The sequence below is a fragment of the Megalobrama amblycephala genome, linkage group LG5, assembly GCF_018812025.1.
Source record: "Megalobrama amblycephala isolate DHTTF-2021 linkage group LG5, ASM1881202v1, whole genome shotgun sequence".
NCBI classification, from domain to species: Eukaryota; Metazoa; Chordata; class Actinopteri; order Cypriniformes; family Xenocyprididae; genus Megalobrama; species Megalobrama amblycephala.
This window is the reverse complement of record NC_063048.1, coordinates 30,689,049-30,694,678: the sequence shown is the minus strand read 5'-3', so window position 1 is coordinate 30,694,678 and position 5,630 is coordinate 30,689,049. Positions and strand designations below refer to the sequence as shown.

The 5,630-nt window shown below is 37.5% G+C and overlaps 1 long non-coding RNA gene across 5 annotated transcripts in view; it reads left to right on the top strand.

Annotated features, from left to right (window-relative positions):
* LOC125269073 overlaps window positions 1–5,630 on the top strand; it is a 40,738-nt gene that overhangs the window by 24,348 nt on the left and 10,760 nt on the right. For 4 of the 5 annotated variants that reach the window (XR_007185017.1, XR_007185018.1, XR_007185021.1 and 1 more), the window contains one exon: window positions 1,068–2,643. The exons of the other annotated variant lie outside the window; for it this stretch is intronic. This is a non-coding gene — a long non-coding RNA (uncharacterized LOC125269073). Of the gene's footprint in view, window positions 1–1,067; window positions 2,644–5,630 lie in introns of those variants that run through there. 5 annotated transcript variants of the gene reach the window in all.

Here is a 5,630-nt window from a genome sequence, read left to right as displayed (position 1 = left end):
GTGAGTATGAAAGAAAGGGAAAGAGGGAGGTCTGGAAGTGTGTAAGAGAGAGAGAGAGAGAGAGAGGGAGTCTGGAAAAGGAGGAGGGGGGATGGTTGGACGACTAGTAGAGAACACGACATGACATGGGAATTTCATTCAGTCTGGACTTGGAATTTGCCTGTTAACTTTTGCTGGGAATTCTGCCGCGAGGCTCTCTGGGTAAAAAAAAAGGCATTTTTGTACACGTATGTGTGTGTGCATGTGAACAGGAGTGAAATTCATACAAAATTCATGTTCATTAAAATGTATGAGCATCAAACAGTCATGAAAAATAAACAGTGGTCAGAGAATATATTTGGAAACACAAGCCACTTAATAATGTATGGATTTCTTTGCAATATATATAACAAAATATCATACAAAGTTGCATTTATTTTAAAGACGGACAGCACTTGCACACACTTTTAAAGCAAAACTTTTCACAAAAATAAAACAATAGATATACTGTTCAAATTTCAAAGTATTCGGACACTTTCTGGTTGTCAGATGTTATTGGATCATGTTCACAGGTAATGTGATAAACTAAATCTGTGGTTACCTGTAGGACATCTGTGTGAGACATTGATGATAATAAGAAATGTGTCTTGAACAGCATATTAGAATGATTTCTAAAAGACTGAAGACTGGAGTAATGATGCCGAAAATTCATCTTTGCCATCATAGGAATGAATTACATTAAAAATATATTAAAGTAGAAAACAGTTATTTTAAATTGAAATAATATTTCCCAATATTACTGTTTTTACTGTAGTTTTGATCAGATAAATGCAGCCTTGGTGAGACTTTAGAACCAGAAAAATTTGTTCTAGCATTATTTGTTTGCAGCTACCACTTGAAATGTTGTTATTGAATGCAATGAAATTCATATATTGTAAGTGTGGCTTAAGTTTCTAAATTCTTTTGGCTTGCTTTTGACAAAAATAACAGGTTTAATGCGTTTAAAGCTGAGTTTGTCTATATAAACAACGAGCATTCCCATGACCTTTGTGCACACTCATTAAGCTGGGTTTCTGTTGCTTTTATAGACCATAAAAGCCTGTGATAGTCTTTGACCTGCCCACCCAATGTGGCCATCTTCTTCTAATCTGATAGGAAGCACTATAGCTGTCTGTCTGTGACTGAGACCTGAGCTTTTGATCGCTCAGTCTGATCTTCTAACAACTCCATCATCACCATCCACGAAATGATCAAAGTCAGCTTGTACGATTATAAATACGGCAGGAAGGAATTGTGGTTAAAATCAAGCAATGCTTTGAAATCACTAATTAACAGTCTGAAATCTGATCTAAATCAATGTAAAGATAAGGAAAGTGACTAAAAAGTGTTAGATTTGCTGCAGCTTACATTATTTTCATTCTAAGCAATGAAGTGCCACATGCTGAAAAACATGAGAATTTAGTAGTTGCACTAATAGTTCTTTTTCCATATTGCACGAGAGTGCATGATCAAAGAGTAGTCGAGCGTTGACATATCTCATGTGACATGTCTGTTGATAACCTCACTAGATAATGGCTGGTAATAAAGCTGTTCGAGCAGAGACAACCAGCTATAAACATACCATGGAAAACAATGGGCTCTGTACATTGTTGTCTTGCCTGTTTTCTATTTTCAATTCTCAACCGAATGAAATACACTGTCACTAACATAATAAACTTAATGGAGATGTCATGATTGAAAAAAACTCTTTTCCCAGGGAAGGTAATTAAGCATTTAATGGGCATGTTAATAGTTCTCCAACAGCACATGAGACCACGTGAGCGAATAAAAGCAGAGAGACGGAGCCGATCTCTGCCAGATGAGATCCACAGATTCTGAAGGCACATTATGTAGCAGATTGCAGAGCTACTGAAGTCCAAACTCACTCATGGAGATGATTGGATTAGTGTGATTGTTCAAAAGCTTTATGTAACGTTGAGCATCTCTGGGAAAAAAATAATGAGGAAATCTTTTCCTAGCCAAAGATTACATCTATAGCAAAAACCATATTGATGATGCACATGAAGTGAAAAACACCAATGCATTCAAGTAAACGGGTAATTACAACATTATGACTTACCAGCTTTGCGATTCACAATGTTACTGATCTTTGATTTTGATCCAGAACTTTTCAATGGATATAAGTATAAACCACATCCTTAACAACACCCCATCCCTCATTTGTGTTCCTGTTGAAACAACAGGCATAAGGCTCTGCTGAAGCAGCACAATTCAGCATCAGCCATTCAGCTGCCCCATGTGCTGGCCTTTACTGCCCTGCTGCCCAGAGTCAACAAACCAGGGCTGATGGGGTGTGCCTGCATTTGACACAGAGCCCCTGATGGCTCAGCACTGGAAAAACTATATTAAAAACATTGATACATTCCATACACTAAGATATTCGACAGTATTCAGTTCAAGTGCGTGGATTATAGTCTTATATATCATTTTAATTCTTCTAAGAAGATGTAATGCAAAACATAAACATAAATTATGTTACATTCTTACATTTCAAGCTTAAAGGGTTTGTTCACCCAAAAATGAAAATAATGCCATTTATTACGCACCCTCATGTCGTTCCACAACCGTAAGACCTTTGTTCATCTTCGGAACACAAATTAAGATATTTTTGATGAAATCCAATGGCTCAGTGAGGCCAGCATTGCCAGCAATGTCACCGAACCTCTCAAGATCCAGAAAGGTACTTAAAACATATTTAAAACAGTTCATGTGACTCCAGTGGTTCTACCTTAATATTATAAAGTGACGAGAATACTTTTTGTGCATCAAAAAACAAAATAACGACTTTTCAACAATATCTAGTAATGGACGATTTCAAAACACTGCTTTGAAGCTTTATGAATCTTTTGTTTCGAATCAGTTGTTTGGAGTCACGTGATGATTCAGCAGGCAAATATGGATATTTTTTTACACAAATGCATCAATTAACTTCAGAAGGCCTTTATTAACCCCCCTGGAGCCATGTGGAGTATGTTTATGATGGATGGATGCAGTTTCTTTATACTCGTTGGTATCTCACTGCCATTATAAAGCTTGGATGCGTCAATATATTTATTAATATAACTCTGATTGTGTTCATCAGAAAGGAGAAATTTATATACACCTAGGATGGCTTGAGGGTGAGTAAATCATGGGGTAATTTTCATTCGAAAGTAAACTAATCCTTTAATACGTAACCGATTACGTTTAATAGGATACTTTGTGTGAATTTGTTCTTTCAAGTGCAAGAAGATGAGAAAGAGAGCTCCGTATTCACACGGCTTTCTGTGTGCGTGCTTCGGATGTTCCCACATGCAAGAAACTAATTGAGTTCCCTTTTGTATCTTCTTGCACTTGAATAGTTTAATAGGCTAGACTTTCGTGAAGATGCAACACTGACCCGTCAACTGTCCTGAGCGTCGTTCACGCTTATTCACGTTCATGCATTGTTAGAATTCATAAAAATGTTACCGGCCAACTGATGATTGACACCATTTCATATACTCACCAAAGACGTTTTGGCATTTGGCGAGTGTTAATTTTAGGCCAGACTGTACATAATTATAATTCATATGTTATAAATATAATAAGTAATTAGCAGGAAAAGATGGGCAATTTTGTCTCTATAATTTTCACTATAAACTGCTTTAATTTGGACTGAGAGATAAAGGAGAAGTGGCTTTATTGTCACTTTGCTCACAGCTGATAGTTCCAGTTTTGGTCAATGATCTCTAACCTGCTCTGGAGCACGATAGCCATGTACAAAGTAAAAAAAGAAAAAAGAAAAGTGAGCCTGAAAAACCAGTTTGCTTAAACTAATATCAAACTTAACTGGGTTGCAACTGAAATGTTCTTCGTGCAACAGGCCTCCGAATCTGAATATATTATAATCAGTTAATTTATTAATAATTCAAATGTTAGTACCAATGCTGATTAAATAATAATAAATTACAAAATGTGAAAAACAAAAATGCTGCCAATGGAGTACATGGAGATGATGCTATTCTGGTCTCAAGACAGGCTGCCTGAACAATGCCTACCCAAGCATTTAAATGCCCTAGTTCCTACTTTTGCTGCTGGCTATGTTTGCTTTCACATGAAATGTCTTGGTAATGGTTTTCTTAAAAAAAAGTTGGCTGTCTTTCATCAAAAAGTTGATTTATTTCACTTAATCCATTCAAAAAGTGAAACTTGTATATTATATTCATTCATTACACACAGACTGATATATTTCAAATGTTTATTTCTTTTAATTTTGATGATTATAACTGACAACTAAGGAAAATCCCAAATTCAGTATCTCAGAAAATTAGAATATTACTTAAGACCAATACAAAGAAAGGATTTTTAGAAATCTTGGCCAACTGAAAAGTATGAGCATGTACAGCATTCATTACTTTGTCTGTGGCACTGCTCAGGTGTTATGAGAGCCCAGGTTGCTCTGATAGTGGCCTTCAGCTCTTCTGCATTGTTGGATCTGGCATATCGCATCTTCCTCTTCACAATACCCCATAGATTTTCTATGGGGTTAAGGTCAGGCGAGTTTTCTGGCCAATTAAGAACAGGTATACCATGGTCCTTAAACCCAGGTACTGGTAGCTTTGGCACTGTGTGCAGGTGCCAAGTCCTGTTGGAAAAAGAAATCTGCATCTCCATAAAGTTGGTCAGCAGCAGGAAGCATGAAGTGCTCTAAAACTTCCTGGTGTACGGCTGCGTTGACCTTGGACCTCAGAAAACACAGTGGACCAACACCAGCAGATGACATGGCACCCCAAACCATCACTGACTGTGGAAACTTTACACTGGACCTCAAGCAACGTGGATTGTGTGCCTGTCCTCTCTTCCTCCAGACTCTGGGACCCTTATTTCCAAAGGAAATGCAAAATTTACTTTCATCAGAGAACATAACTTTGGACCACTCAGCAGCAGTCCAGTCCTTTTTGTCTTTAGCACAGGCGAGACGCTTCTTACGCTGTCTGTTGTTCAAGAGTGGCTTTACAAGGAATGTGACAGCTGAAACCCATGTCTTGTATACGTCTGTGCGTAGTGGTTCTTGAAGAACTGACTCCAGCTGCAGTCCACGCTTTGTGAATCTCCCCCACACTTTTGAATGGGATTTGTTTCACAATCCTCTCCAGGGTGCGGTTATCCCTATTGCTTGTACACTTTTTTTCTACCACATCTTTTCCTTCCCTTCGCCTCTCTATTAATGTGCTTGGACAGAGCTCTGTGAACAGCCAGCCTCTTTTGCAATGACCTTTTGTGTCTTGCCTTCCTTGTGCAAGGTGTCAATGGTCGTCTTTTGGACAACTGTCAAGTCAGCAGTCTTCCCCATGATTGTGTAGCCTACAGAACTAGACTGAGAGACCATTTAAAGGCCTTTGCAGGTATTTTGAGTTAATTAGCTGATCAGAGTGTGGCACCAGGTGTCTTCAATATTGAACCTTTTCACAATATTCTAATTTTCTGAGATACTGAATTTGAGATTTTCCTTAGTTGTCAGTTATAATCATCAAAATTAAAAGAAATAAACATTTGAAATGTATCAGTCTGTGTGTAATGAATGAATATAATATACAAGTTTAACTTTTTGAATGGAATTAGTGAAATAA